The 14,050-nt window shown below is 62.1% G+C and overlaps 1 protein-coding gene across 1 annotated transcript in view; it reads left to right on the top strand.

Moving 5' to 3' along the window:
* The first annotated feature begins 258 nt into the window (after positions 1-258).
* TSNARE1 (t-SNARE domain containing 1) overlaps positions 259-14,050 on the top strand; it is a 90,447-nt gene continuing 76,655 nt past the window's right edge. Inside the window, exon 1 of the mRNA XM_045078200.1 lies at positions 259-579. The gene's annotated coding sequence lies outside the window, so the exon portion shown is untranslated. The remainder of the gene's footprint in view (positions 580-14,050) is intronic.

Genomic DNA, 14,050 nt, shown 5'->3' with positions numbered 1-14,050 from the left:
CCCTGCACCGCCCCTCCCGCCGAGAGCCGGCGGAGCGCGCCCGCGAGCCACCCCGGCCCAGGTGAGGCGGCGGGGTCTGGCCGGGTCCGGCCGGCGGGGTCACGCGGGTCCGGCCGGGAGGGCGCGCGGTCCGAGGTCGGGGCCGGGGCGGGGCGAGGGGGTGGGGCCTCCGCGGGCGGGGTCGGTAGGAGGGGGCGGGGCCGCCGGAGGGCGTGGTCACGGTGGGTGGGTGGGGCGGGGCGGACGGGCGGGCCGGGGGCGCTGCGGCTCCGCCCCCCGGGGCGCCGGTGCGGGGGGACCCACCTGAGGGCGCATGCGCGCGGTCGCCCCGAGGCCTCGGGTCCCACTTGTGGGGCGCGCGGGGCGGCCATCAGCTCCGCGCCCTCGAGGCCGTCCCGTCCGCGCCTTTCCGCCGCCTTCGCGTTCGGCCTGCGAGGCCCTCCCGGTGCCGGACGCTGGGGCCTCCCGGCCGCGGAGCTCGCGCGGGACCCGCCGCGCGCTGGCCCCTGCGACCCCGGGGCCGCTCCCGGCGCTCCGTGGGCGCCGTCCGGCGTGGCGCGGCGGCCGCGCGTGGCTCAGGTAGGGGCCCTGCCCCGGCGCCGAAAGTTCTGGCGCCCGCGCGGGGGCCGCGGCCGTCCGGCTCCCTCGCGCCGCCCGCTGCCGGCCCCTCCCCCGGCCTGGCCGCGCACCTGTTGCGGGACGCGCCGACGGCCCTGCCCGGCCGCTGCTTCCCGCCCTCGGCACCCCGTGCTCTGTCCCCGCCGCGCGTCTGCCTGCTTTCTGGCTCGGGGGGCCCGCGGGAGCCCGGCGCGGGGACGGCGCTTCACGCAGCCCCCCGGGGACAGCGACTTGGGGCACGGATGCGGATGAACCGGGTCGGTGTGGCGGTGTTGCAGCCCGTGGGAAGGGGACGCTCAAGGTTCAGCCTGGGGCGTGCTGGGTCCCCCGGAGAAATCTGGTGCCGCAGCTGTCTGCCCAGGACAGGGCAGGTTCAGGACTCAAGTCGTGGTGCGGTAGCCGTCCGAGGTGGGCAAGTCCAAGGGGGCTTCCTGGAAGAAGTGGAGCTTTAGCTGGGCCCCCTCCACACCTGTGCTCCGCTGGCCTGGCTGCCCTGACTGTTTCCGGGCAAGTTCCTGTGGTGGCGGCGTGGGTGCCTGTGCACAGGGACTGCCATCTGGGGCGGGCTCACAGGCTCCTGGGCAGGCAGGCATCCCTGCTCCCTTCCCCAGCTCCCTGCTGCCTTTAGGGTGGAGGTCGGGGTCTGGCTCCTGCGTGTCGCTCCAGCCACATCTTCTACCACGTACCCCAGCTCTGTCAGGGTCCATCGCCTGGGCGACTCACCTCTCTTCCGCCCCGGTGACAGCTCGGTCTCCTTCTTGGAAGGCCCTTGTGTTCTGGGTGTCCCCTTTAGAACCTCCCTGTTCCCTGCCTCCCCTGGGGGAGGGCCACCCCATACCTGTGGCCCGCAGCCCCCGGTGCTTGGCTTTTCTTCTGCGTCACCCTGAGATGACCTGTGTCTGTGTGTGTTCTGCACGTGACCGCACAGAGGCCTTCATCTCGGTCACCCTTGCATCTTGGGTGCCCAGCAGAGACTCCTGTCGGCAGCCAAGAGGGAGTGGACGGGCAGTCTGAGGCGGCAAGGAGACGGTGGTGAGAAATGCAGCCATGATGGGCGTTGGTTCACCCTGTGGGGAAGCTTGAGGCAGGGAGGTGGGGCTTACCTTCTGCCTGGGGGAGAAGACCGCCACTGTGGCCCGGCCTGTCCCAAGCCATTCGTGACAAGGGCTGGGTGTGTGCTGCAGCGCCCCAGAGAAGGGAGGACCTCCTAGGATGTGGGATTTGAGCAGGGCCAGGCGGCAGGGCAAGGTTTGGTTGGGAGAAAGGATGGGCGGGGCATCCTGGGGGTGGAGGTGCCCGTCATCCCGGCCACACTCACGTGGCACGCGGGTGCCGGGCTCTGGTCCTCAGCAGCTGGAGCCCAGGACAAAGGCCTGTGACTAACACCCCCCCCCCCAGAACAGGTGAAGAACCAGGCCGGAAAAGGGACTTGCCCCCAGTCCCTTCACTGCGAAGTCCCAAGACATTACCCGTTTGGCCACAAGGCTTCTGAGGCTGGGCCTTTTGTCGCTCAGACTCCTGTGTGGACAGTTGGCCACGGCTTAGGTGTGCCTGTGGCTCCTGCATTTGTTCTGACGCCATCACATGTTGCGAGTGGAATTACTCTTGCCGCGGCGCCCTGCACTGCCCGGCTCTCCGGTAGTTCCCCCATCGCTGCCACATCCCGTCCCGGTGACGGAGCCTGTGAGAGAGGAGCCGACCGACAGCAGGAATGAGGGTTCTCGCCCTGCTTCGGCTCCCTGCCGCGAACACCTGTCTCCCATTTGGGGGTGGGAGGCGGGCGACGGGAATCACCATTCCTGGTTCTGGGTGATGAATGTGGGGCTCAGAGGGAGCTGCTCCTGCACCCGACCGGGGCCTCCGTGCGCTCCCCCGCCGGCCACCCGCGTCTGGGAGCCGCGTCTCTCCTGCCCACCTGGGGTTCCAGGCCCGGGGCCAGTGGCTGCCTGCGGCGGTGCGGCGAAGTGGTGAGGTTGGTGCAGCGGAGCAGAGCTGAACTGCATCCACGCACCACGCGGGCCCGTGAGCACTGCCGTGGCTCCAGAACGTCTTGTGGGAATGGAGCTGGTTGCCTTGGCCCGAGTCCCGGCGAAGACAGGACTTGCCTGTGAGCCGGACCCGGTACCTTGCAGCTGCCTGAGCCCGTGGCGCTGACAGGGACGCCTCCTGGCGGGCATCGGTTCAGTGCTCTCTGCCGCCGGGGGCTGTCCTCGGAAACCTGTTGCAGCTGCGGGATTGTCCCCGTCAGCCTGAAGCCTGGGCAGGACAGGCGTGAGGTAAAGGTGACCGTGCACTTGTCTTCAAAGCCGCACCGTGCGGGATGGAGCCCTGCCCAGCTTTCAGGCACCTCGGGCTCAGGGAAGCCCTGCGAGGAGGGGCCGGGTGGTAGGTGGTAGGCTGCCCACGTCAATGTGGGTCAAAGTACCGCGGCAGTGTCTGGGGCACGGGATCTCTGGCAGGGCCCTGCCTTGGTCTTTCTGTGCCCAGGGGTGCCACGGAGATGAGCAATGCTCAGAAGGGTTCTTGAAGGTCCCGTCTTGCACGCAGGTCAGGAGACGCGGTGAGTGCAGGGGCTGCCCGAAAGCCATCCCTGGTGTTGTCACCAAGGCTCCTGCGTGCAAGGTATGGAGGGAGGCCCCAGGGAGGGGTCGGTGATGGGCTAGAGAGACCCTCTCCCCCAAGTGTGTGCGGCTGTGGGTGGGGCTGGAGGGCCGGGCCGCCTGGGTCCGGGATGCTGGCAAGGCCTGAGATGAGTCTTAAAAACCGAGTAGCAGTCGGGGGAGCGGATGGAATGCGGTGTGGGGGGGTGTTCTCGGCAGCAGAGGCCTGAGGGGCGGCACAGCAGTGCTCGTCTCCCACGGGCCTGTGTGACCAGGGTCAGGCGGTCAGGCCTGGGAGCCAGGCAAGGCCTGGATTTTGTTCCTGAGCCGGGAGAGGTGGGGTAGGGGTCTGGGACAGATGGCAAGAGGCTGCCGCAGGCAGTGACAGGCCTGTGCCTTACCCCCGTCCACGGGGTCCAGGCCGGGGAACCTGGGCTCAGGATCCTGTGGCTGGGTCCATGGTGACGGCAGCTAGGCCACAGGCCCCCGCCAGGGAGCGATTGGTGGCTGGGGACCGCCGCGTCTCTCCCTGCGGGACGGGGGGTGGCAGGGTGCTGCTGTCCCGCAGTGCCGGGCTCCCGCTCGTGGGGGAAGAGCAGCCCTCCCTGAGGCAGGCGTGGGAGAGCAAGCCCGGGGGTCACGCTGACCCCGCAAGCCCCACCCTGGAGCTCTGGCCCCACACACCGTTGGCGTTTTCTGTGACTGAATCGGTGTTATTTTCCGTCTCTGATTTCCCCTGAGGGAGGGACAGGGCCCCCGCCTGACTGAGTTCCGTCCTGGTAGGGAAGCAGGGATGTCCAGACGCGGCCGCGCCATGTCGCAGCTCTGGCATCCTGACGGACGTCCCTCATTAGCATGTCCCCGAGCCTGCCCTTTCTGGTCCTGCAGCCCCTTGGGGACCGGGGCACCAGTGCCATTGCAGGGGCGGGCACACAAGCCCAGGGCAGGGGGGAGGAGGGCCCCGTGGGGCCCGGGGGCTGGGCTGGCTCCTTCTTCGGAGCGCCCGCTCTGCTGGATGACCAGGGCGAGGTGTGGGCTGCCTTTGAGTGGAAACATGGGACAGCCGACCGTGGTCACCGCAGTGGCCATCCCTGCTTGCTGACCGCTGGTGTCTGCCCAGCCCCTGTTGGGTTCCTGATGTCCTCAGCTCAGGGTTGGGAGGCTTGTCCAGAGGCACGGGCAGGTGTGAACCCAGCCCTCGGGCTGCAGAGTCCCTCACCCTGAGCTGGCCCGCCTTCCCTCACTCCTGCCCCGCTGCTTCGCGGGGGACCTGATCGTAAGGCGCGTCCAGCCTGAAGGATGCCTGCGGGTTAGAGGACCTCGTGGTTGTGTTAAGAAAGGCCGACTCCTGGACTTCTCCTCCATATTGAGGTGCCGTCGGGCTCATTCTAGAGGAGAGCTTGGTGGAGGTCTGAGAGCTCTAGGGACTCCGGGCATCCAAGTGCTGACCAGCACGTGGAGACTGGAGGCCGGGGTGACCGGTGAGGCTGGACGGACGTGTGTAGAATGAGCTCGCAGGTGGCCGGTGGCTGGCTTTCCCCGACCCGTGCAGGGGTGTCCTGTGAGTGAGTCGGCGCTCTTAGGGCTTTGGGGGCCTCGTGCCACCAGGCATCCGGCTTCTCGTCTGCCGTCTGTCACCTGAGCCAGACCCTGGGTGCAGGCTGCGCGGCGCGGACTGAGCCTGCGCTGGCCGGGAAGCCGGGCTGTGGGGTGCGCGGTGGTGAAGGAGGAGGGGTTGATGGCATCTGGGGAAGACGGGGTGGGGGGTCAGGCTGAGGGGTGCAACCCCCTCTCTTTCCCAACCCAGCTTCCTCTTTGGCTGCCCTCCTCCGGGATCCGCCAAGGCTTCAGAAAGGCACAGGGTTTTAGCCCGGCGGCCCCGACGGCGGCTTCTCCCACGCTGAAGTCACCCAGCGCAACAGCCTCCTGCCTGGGCTCGGCCTCCTGCCTGGGCTCGGCCTCCTGCCTGGGCTCGGCTGCCCACTCCGCACGGGCTTTCAGAAGCAGCGCTAACGAGAGCCCGGGCTCATGATCGGGTCTGACCTCCTTCCCCCGCTGCGCCCCCCCCCTCCGTGAAGGTGCTAACGAGGGTGCCTGGGCTGGGGGTGAGGAGCGGGTGTGGGGGTGAGGAGCGGTGTCCAGTCGTTCCTCCTGATCCAAGACCCAGAGAATGTCCAGTCGCAGGGGCGGTCCTTCTCGCTGGTCTGCAGCCTCCAGCCGGGCCGTCTTTGTTTCCTCTTGACGTGGCGGCCCCCCTTGCTGGGAGCAGTGCCCGTGGCCCTCTTCTGCCGGAAGGCCTTCGGGGCGCTGGTCCGCGCTGGGGCCGGCCGCCTCCCTCCCCCGGCTTCTGCAGCTCCTCGTGGTTTGACCTGATCTTCCGGGCTCTGGTCGGCCTGCCTGGCCGACTCCTTGGCCTCCCGAGCCTGCCCTCGGGTGTCCCGCTGCGGCTGTCTGCCTGGAAGGGCCGGTGTTGGCCCCGTGTGGTGACCTGCTCCACGTGTCGAAGGCTCGGCGCCGCGGCGTCTCTGGAAGCCGCCCGTCTGCTCCTGCTGTTTGCTGCAGTCCCTCGGGAGGGCGGGGCGTTGGGTGGTCGCAGGCCACCGGTCCCGCCTGGCGGGTCCTCGCTTGCCGTGGTGTTGGGCTCCAGTGCGCTCCCCCAGGTTACCTGTGTCTTCTCTGTGTCTGTGGCCCTGGGCTGGGAAGCGCATGTGACAGGCCCTCCACGAACACTTGTGCAAGCGGGAGCTGGCGGCTGGAGGAAGCTGGTTCTTGGGCTGGTGGGAGGAAGCGGCGAGGGCACCGAGAGCGTGGGTGGGCCAGCCGTGAGCAGGTGCTTCCCAGACATGATGTCCACTCTTCAGAGCCAAAGGAGACCCGCGCTTGGAGCCAGGGCAGGGGGAGGGGTGACCACAGCTGCAGGGGTGGAGTCGTCCACACCCTGTAGCTCACTGCTTCCCAGGGTGTAGGTAGCCCTGCCGCCGTGAGCAGATGACCATTTGGCAGGTGGAGGCGTGGGGTGGGGGTCAGTGCTGGTGACTGCGAGACCACTTGGTGGTCTTCAGGCCACGGATCAGAGCAGGGCAGTGGGTAGGTTCTTTCTCTTGGACTGTGAGGGGGACTTGGTTTTCCCAAGGCCAGCAGCGAGCAGAGCGGAGCTGGGGCTGGAACACAGTGTGTCCTGCATGAGACCTGGGCCCCGCTTGACGGTGCTGCCCTGTAGCCCCGAGGAGGCTGGACCGTGGGGAGCTGCCGGACCGGGCTTGTGGCTTCTCATCGGGACGGGATGGGGGCTCTAATCTTCCCTGCTGTGCGTGCCGCCTTTCTGTCCCCAGGATAGCTCTGATGTCACGGGTCCCCTGGACCCTGTGAGTTCCGTTGTGTTTGAAGAAGGGATTCTTCAGGCGTCACCTGAAGCCAGTTCAGCCATCCTTTGCCGTGTGGGCAGGTCTGGGCCAGAGCTGTCCGCCACAGGGGGTCGCAGCCCTGCGTCCTCTGGTCTGACGGGATGTTGGGACAGAATGCCCGCTGCTTTTCTGGGCCTCTGCCGCCCTGCAGGAGGGGGTTTGGAGGCCGTGGTAGGAGACGGTTCAGCATGCAGGCGTCTGTCCTTGTAGTGGAAAGGGCCGGTTGGCATCCAGCTGGAGGCCGGGCGCGGTCGGGTGGGAAGAGGTTCTGACGGTGCAGGCCAGGCCTTGCTGTGGCCACAGTCCTTCCCCAAGTGTCAGTCGCCTGAAGCCTTAGGGGTGCGGGTCCACCAGGGATCGGCAGGACTGGCGCAGGGCAGTTGGAGCCCTGGGCGGATGGAGCAGCTGCCGTGGGGACTGTGTGGTCTCCCTGCCAGAGGAAAAGAACTCTGGGGCCTTGTCCTGGGAATGAAATGCTTGTCTCAGCAGGGAGCTGGGTTGCTTTGGTTCACAACTCACAGTCCAGAAGGATTCCCATGACCACCCTCCCCCAGACCCAGGAGTGCCCTGTGGGCTTGCTTCCCGGGGGAGGGGACTGGGGATGGTGGACAGCTTTCCGGACACTCATGCTGCTGGGCCAGGCAACCTGGTGTGTCTGGAAGACCACTCTTCATCCCTGGGCTTCCTCCCTTTCCCTGGGAGTGCCCTGTGCACGGAGAGGTTGAGCCCCGTGGCTGCCCACCTGCCTTCCGGTCTCAGGCTCCAGGAGGCCGGTGCTTGGGAGAGCAGGTCAGGTTGAGTGTGGCCTCTGCTCCATCCACTTAGTGACTTCGTGCTTTGAGATGGACAGGCTGGTGTCACTTCTGCATCATTCAGTTATTTTATTTCACGACAATGGTACGTTCACGTGCACTTGTAGGAAATGATTCTGAGCATGCTGGGGACCCTTCTGCGGTTTTCCTCAGGGTGACCGGGGTCACAGCCAGGATGCAGGCGTGGGCGCAGTCCAAGTAGATTCAATCACGAGGGGACCCCGTGTGCCCCCTGCCGGCTGCCCTTCACCCCGGAGCTCCTGGGAACCGCTCGTCTGTCCTTCCTGCTCTAATGGCGTTTCTAGAAGGTTACATACATGGGGTCCTAGAGCGCGTCACGTCTGGGGACCGGCTCGGTTCTGGAGTTCCCTGGAGATTTCTCAAGGTTGCCACGCGGATCGGGAGCTTGCTGCTTTTCAAGGCCGAGCCCTGTTGTGTGGGGCGGAGGGAGCGCCCTGGGGCTCGCTGGTGTCCGTGCCGTGCCGGGCTGGCAGTGGTTTGTGGGTTCGAGAGTGAAACGTGGGGAGCACGCAGCCGGAAGTGAGCAGTCCCCTACAGCCAGCCCCGGCTCCACATCTGCAGGCAGCGCGGTCTCGCGGTCTCACGTGCTCCCGGCTCGGTGAGCCCCGGGTCAGCCGGACGCAGATGTCCACGTTCTTACTTGTCCTTGGTCTCGTGCAAGGCGTGTGATCTCAGGCCTGTGCCCCTGGTTTTTATTTCTCCCCTACTAAATGGAACGGCCAGAAATTTTTCTCTCTTGGTACAGAGAGCTTCTCTTTTCCTCTTTGACAGCCGAGGCTGCTTCAGGTGTGGTGGTGCCAGCATCGGTCCCGCCATCCGTCGGCGGCGCCTGCCGTGATTTCGGTCTCCGCCCGCTACAGAAGGAGCCGCCTTGTTCCCGTGTCGCTTCGTACGCGTTTACGTGGCTCATACGTATGCAGGGGCTGGCCCAGAGAAGCACGCTCGCCGGCCTCCTCCAGGTTGGTGCTCCCGGGGGGGCCCATGCCTGCCGTGCCCGCAGCCGTCGGGCTTCGGCAGGGACATGTCAGGTTCCTTTTATGAGGAATGAGTCGGTGTCGTTTCAAATATCAGAGACTCTTGTATTTTCTTTGTGAGCTTTCCGTGCCTCTGTTCATGGTTCACGGACGGTGTTGTGGATCTGTTCCCCGTGGATCGTGGAGATCAGCTCTTTGAGTGCCAGACGAGTCCATCTCCGGCCTTCGCTCTGCTTCCTGTTTGTGATCCGCCGCGTCCAGGCTCTCACGCGGTGGCGTCCTCCGCTCCGCTGCTCCGTCGAGGCTGGGCCTGCGGCGGAGTTAGCGAGGGCAGCTTTCCCTCACCTTCCCGAAGGCCCGCGTTTCCTCGGCTGCGTGCGGCCGCTTCTGGAGTTCTCACTCGTTCCCCTTCCATCGTGCTGAGCGGTGTGAGGTAGGGGTCTCTTTCCCCGTGGTTTGCTCGCGCTCCCAGCTGGGCACTGACGTGATCCGCTTCTGCCCCTGGTTTTTGTTCTAGCCGAGTCACGCTGTCAGTTCCCGCTGTATTCAGATTTTTATAGATGTGTTTGTTTATGATGCGAACACTCAGCGCGAGGTCTACTGTCTTCACTGCCGGCGTGCCCTGCGGCTGGCAGAGCACATCCCTTGACTTGGTTGACTGCAGCTTTGTGCCCGCTGACCAGCAGCTCCCCGTGGCCCACTGCCTGAACCCCTGCCGGCATGGGCCGTCCTGACTCTGGGCTTGGCTGTTGTCGACGCGCCAGGTCCGTGGCATCCGCGGTGTGTGTCCTCCTGAGACTGGCTCATGTCACGGAGCACGTGTCTGCAGGGCTCACCCGCGATGGTGCGTGTTGTGGGGTTTCCGTCCTTTTCGAGGCTGAGAGGTGCTCCGTGCCCCGTTGGAGCTGCCCCTGTGCTCGTCGTCCAGCTGTTGACGGATGATTACCCCGTTCCTCTCTCTCGGCTCTCGGGACGGATGCTGCAGGGAATGTGGCCAAGCTCCTGTCTGAGATCCTGATTTCAGATCCTTTGGATGCAAACTGAGAAGTGGAGTTGCTGGATCATACAGGAGTTCTATTTTTAATTTTCTGAGGAGCCTCCATTCTGTTCTGCCTAGTGGCTGTGCTGTTTTGTGTGCAGAGTGTGCGAAGGTTCCAGTTTCTCCACGTCCTTCCCAGCGCTTGGTGGCTTCCGTTTTTTTGACGTTTTTACCATCGTGTGGTAACAGTGGTGTGTGGGTCTGGAGGCGGACCCCTCATCAGATCTGTGGTTCCTCTGCGTTTCCTCCTGTTCCTCATGTGCCTTTGGCGATGGTTCCCTTGGCTTTGCAGAAACTTTTTTTAGTTTGATGTTGTCCCACTTCTCTGTTTCTGGTTTTGTTATCGTGTGCTCCAGGAAGGCATTGCCAAGACGGACGTCAGAGGCTTTGCCCTGAGGTTTTCTTCTAGGGTCTTACAGTTTGGGTCTTGCAGATGTTTGAGATTTGATTTTGAGTTGATTTTGTGCGCAGTGCAAGCTGGGCTCGATGTCATTTTTTCATACACATCATCCTTTGCAGAAGAGCCTGTTCTTCCCTGTGTGTGTCTGTGGCGCCTGGTTGGAGATCGGTTGCCCGAATGCGTGTGGGTTTACTCCCGGGTTCTCTGTTCTGTTGTTAAGCAAAATGAGCCACCCAGGCGCCCCTGTTTTTCTGCTGTTTAGTTCATCGCGTTTTGCTTACAATTAACTTCTTTTGTTTTTTCTCAGTTTGTCCTTTTTCTTAGGTGTGTGATTTGTGTGCGCCGTTCATTGGCTCTTTTCCAAAACGTGGTTAGCATTTGAGAGCTTTTCCTTACTTTCGGATCCGGAGTATTTTCCATAACATCGCGGTCTGGAGGGTCTGTAATTATGGTTTCTATTTTCATTTTTGGTCCAAGAGTTGCTTTGGCGCAAGTTTTAAAATTTCCAAGTGAAGTGTGTTTTGATTTATTGGTTTTCTTATTTTGGTAGGTGTAACTGCATTTTTAGGGAAGAACACTGACTGTCTTCTTTCTGGGTTTTATGTGGTTTTCCTTGTGGCCCCGACATGGAGCCGGTTTTCATCACCGCGTCCCAGGATCTTGAAAAGATGGTCTGTGTCCTGACTTGGACGTGGAGATGTTGATGTGGGTGTCCGTCAGTTGTGCCCCCTCAGTGCTGTTGTGTGGGTCACGCGTGTCTCTGGTCTCTGTCCGCCTGCTCTGCTGTGTGCCCTGCCGTGGGTACGTCTCTGTTTCTTTCTCCTCGTGTCTCCCCTGAGTGTTGGCTGCTGTGGGACCTGATGCGCAGCTGTTCGAAACGATTTTATTTTTATTCTGGATTGCGTCTGTTGGTGTCATCCTGCCGCCATTGTCTTGTTCCTGCGTCGTCTGCTTTGGGTCGTGACTCGTGCTGCTCACTCTGGTCCTTCTCTTCCCGCCCCTTCTGAGTGACCTCAGCTGCGTCTCATCTGCCGCTGGAAGTCAGGTTTAGCTTTGAGATCCCACCGGAGAATTTTTCAATTTTTAAAATTTCGCTAGAGAAGTTAAAGTGCTTTACAGGAGTTGGCAGGTCATGTGTATTTGGTTTTAGTTCCATTGCGTGTGTTTACTGTCTCTTACTCTCTGCTGCGTTTTCTTTTTTAAAAAGTTTCTAAGTTTCTGACATTTAGGAGAGTTTCTGTCTTAAGTCATGCTCCCTCACGTAATGCCCTTAGCTCCCTGTTTGTGGGGACCGCTGATAAGGACCCTCTGTGCCAGGCAGCACATTATCACCCCTGCCCTTGTCCCTCCGAAGCCCCCCAGAGCCACTGTCACTGTTCTCACCCCTGAAAACTGTGAGTGCGTTCTAGTACATGGCAGAAAGGGAATTTGCAGGTGTAATTAAGGTTGTGTGGTCCTTAAAAGAGTTTATCTTGGATTATCTGGGTGGGCTCAAAGTGATTATTTGAGCCCTTAGAAGCAGAGAACTTTCTCCAGCGAGACATGAGAGAGATTCCAAGTGTGGGAAGGATTTGAGCAGAGGGCCGTGTGCGATGACCGGAGGGGAGCTTCTGGCCCCGGGCTGACCAGCTGACTGCCAGCATGGGAGGCGTGACCTCAGCCCTCTGGCCATGGGGACCTGGTTTAGCTAGGGCTCTCGGATTCCCCAGAGCCCCTGCAGCCCAGCCTGACTCCTCACCTACAGAAACTGGGTGACGGCACAACTATGTGCTTTTGCTGCCAAATTCATGGTCATCTGCTCGGCTGCCGGAAGAAACCCAGGCTCCTTCTGCGGGTGCTGGTGGCCTTGCTGTGCTCTGCATTCTTCCCATCACTCAGCTGCAGTCCCTGTGGTTCCTTCCCTTTCTCCCTGTTTATCTTTGTCCTGCTAATACTTGTTTTGTGACGGAGATGTCCGCTGTCAATCACGGGCTTTGGGCGTTCTCACTGATGGGCGGTGGGCAGTGGGCTGGCTGTTCCTCCTCTCCCCTCCCTCCGTGTTCACCGGTCGGTCGTTTCTCCAGAGTCAGCATGTTACCTGGGCTCATTCAGTCCAGCCCTGTGTCTGCCTGTCTATCTTGCACCCACAGGGGCGTGTGCTAAATGCTCCCGCCTGTTAGATCCAGATCCCCTGCTGGCCTCGGACAGGCTGCGGTGTGCCCTGCGGATGCTTTCTCAGAATGGCTTCTGGGCCGGGGCCTTCGTGTTCTGGGCGTGGGGGGCTGGGTGCCCGTGGCAGGAATCCTTGGCCTCCACTCCTGCGGGTCCTGCAGCGGCCCCCGCACTGTCTCCTTGATGAAGTCCCAGAACCTAGGTCAGGTTCGGTGGGGTGAGGTTCGGAGCCGACGGCTAAAGGAAGAATTCGTTCTTCGTCGCTGGTGCAAAAAGGTGGTTTATTAAAGCACAGGGACAGGACCCGTGGGCAGGCGGAGATGCAGCTGCCCCGGGGTTGTGAGGGATGGCAGGTTATATACCCTGCGGTTGGGAGGTGCGGGGCCGGGGGCTTGCCCTTGTGGCTTGACCAATGTCTTCTTTAGGTCAGCCATTAACATCAAGATAGTTGGGAGATCCTTGGTGGGTGTTACGATCCTGCTGTCACTTACATTCCCTTCTACCTCAGCCTCCTCCAGTTTCGTTTATGGTGGGGAGGGAGACATGAGGGCTTCAGGAACCGAGAGTTACTTGCCTCCGGAAATCTGTGCTGGTGATAAGGGAACCTCCCTGTTTGTAGATCTCAGGACATCTGCAGAGCAAGGGAGACTGCTGTCCCGCAGGATTGCTACCCCTGCAAGTCAACTAGTTACCGTTGTACGGCGGTCAGGGGTGCCTGAGGAAGGCCACACAGATTACGGAGGGGAGCGGGTGGAGAGGGGGTGCGAGGCGCCAGCTTCTGCTGTCCTCAGCCGGCCTCCTGCTCCCTCATCCTCCCGACTCGGGGTGTCGCTGTGCGGGAGCCGCAGACCTGCTCTTCCTCCGGGTGGCATTGCTCCATTTCTGTCCTCAATGCTCCTTCTCTTTTCCTTTGTTCTCTGAGTTCTGCCCGCTCAGGGTTCCCTCTCTGAGCGAGGTCTCGTAGCTCTGCTTGGATGACTTCCTGTGTGGGGACACTTGCTACGTGTGCGTTTCCGGGTACACCCTCCTGCCCTGCTTCTGTTGGGCGGTGAGCGTTCCTCTCCTTTTGTTTTTGGTGCCAGACCCGAGCAACCACAGTCACTCCCAGTGCCGCGAAGCTGTTGCTCTGTGCCTGTGTCTGGGGGTTCATAGCTCTAGCTCCTACAGTTAGGTCCTCGACCTCTTTTTGTGTTGATTTTGTGTGTGGTGTTAGGTCAGCGTCACCTTCGTTTCTTTACACGTGGGTGTCTGGGGTCCCAGCACCACTTGTTGGAGACGTTCTCCTTTCCCTGCTGCATGGTCCCGGGGCCCTACTTGAATCATTCGGCCACATACGTGACGGGCTGTCTCTGGGCTCTCTGTCCGCCCCACGGTCCGTGTGTCTGTCTTTATGCCAATGGCTATAGCTTTACTGTAAGTTCTAAAATCAGGAATGTGATATCTCCAATTTTGCTATTTTTCAGTATTATTTTGGCAATTGAGAATTTATTGTTCATTTTGGAATGAAATTTTTTCCCCTGGATCAGCTCTTTGTAAGGGTCCTCCCTGCCCCCTTCTCAGAGACGCAGGGTGTGGGGAGCTAGCCGTGAGCAGCTTGTGGGCACAGACGGTTGTCCGTGGGGGAGCCTGTCCTGCGGGGGAGCCTGGCCCCAGTCCTCCTGAGAGCCTGTTCCCCAGGGAGCCCGTCCTCCTGAGAGGCCCGTCCTTCTGAGAGGCCGTCCCCAGAGAGCCCATCCTCCTGTCCCATGGACAGCCCATCCTGCAGGCGTTCCCATCCCCCAGAGAGCCCGTCCTCCCGAGAGTCAGTCCTGCGGGAGAGCCCGTCCCGAGGGAGAGCCTGTCTGGGCAGCTCTCTGTCAGCGGCTTCTTTCCTGCAGCCTGACTGACCTCTCGAGCCTTCTGACACCAGCCCTGCTTGTGCAGCTCTGTCCTCGGTGACGCAGGGTCAGTCTGGAGCACACAGGGAACGTATTTTGCAGGTGCTCTCTGAGACCGGCTGCTGCTCTCGGCACGCTGGTGCCTCCTTCTGCG

This window comes from Mustela putorius, unplaced genomic scaffold (assembly GCF_011764305.1).
Source record: "Mustela putorius furo isolate JIRA1106 unplaced genomic scaffold, ASM1176430v1.1 tig00000228_pilon_pilon_pilon, whole genome shotgun sequence".
NCBI lineage: Eukaryota > Metazoa > Chordata > Mammalia > Carnivora > Mustelidae > Mustela > Mustela putorius.
This window is presented reverse-complemented; position numbering and strand designations above follow the sequence as displayed.